Source organism: Arachis ipaensis, chromosome B10 (genome assembly GCF_000816755.2).
Source record: "Arachis ipaensis cultivar K30076 chromosome B10, Araip1.1, whole genome shotgun sequence".
Taxonomy (NCBI): Eukaryota; Viridiplantae; Streptophyta; class Magnoliopsida; order Fabales; family Fabaceae; genus Arachis; species Arachis ipaensis.
The window spans coordinates 115,462,774-115,463,494 of record NC_029794.2 but is presented as its reverse complement, the minus strand read 5'-3'; positions in this window follow the sequence as shown (position 1 = coordinate 115,463,494).

Sequence of the window (721 nt, the reverse complement as noted above, 5' to 3'; positions counted from 1 at the left end):
TAAGTATATAGTTATAAATTTTTCATTTTCTATTTTTTTTAGCAGTAAGGAAGCAATTACAACTATTTTTTAAAATATAAAAATTTAATTACAAAATATTGAAATTAATCAGACCTAATTATATATATAGTGGAATTATAGAGAATTTCATATTAATTAGACCCTTTATTATATTAAACTACAACATTTTAATTTTTATTATCAATATATAGAAGTTAGACTCTTTCGTTTTTTTTTTTTGGATGTGTTCTAAAACACTACTAGGGAAATAAGGGTGACATACTGATATATCTTTTATTTGATTGTCAAAATATAATAATATTCATATTATTAAGAACTACATGTACTATGCCTTTATTATTTAATTTGGTTGAACCGAGAGTTTTCACAAGGATATTATTGTTAATAAGTTGATAACAGCTGGCTCAAAACTATGTATACTACTTATGGGTGTGGAGAATCATATGATACAATAATACAAGAGTTATTTTAACTTCACTAGCTAGAACCACAAGATTTCCTCCCTTAATTATTTTTTTTCGTTTACCCTACGCATGCAATGATTAAAGTTGAGTAGTAGTTAATGAAATAGGGCATCATTAAGGGTATATATTATAGGAAACATTTCAAGTGCACTGGAGAGTATCGGTGCACCAGTTATTTTAACCGTTAATTTTAATTAATATATATTATATATATTTTTTATAATTTAGATCAACGG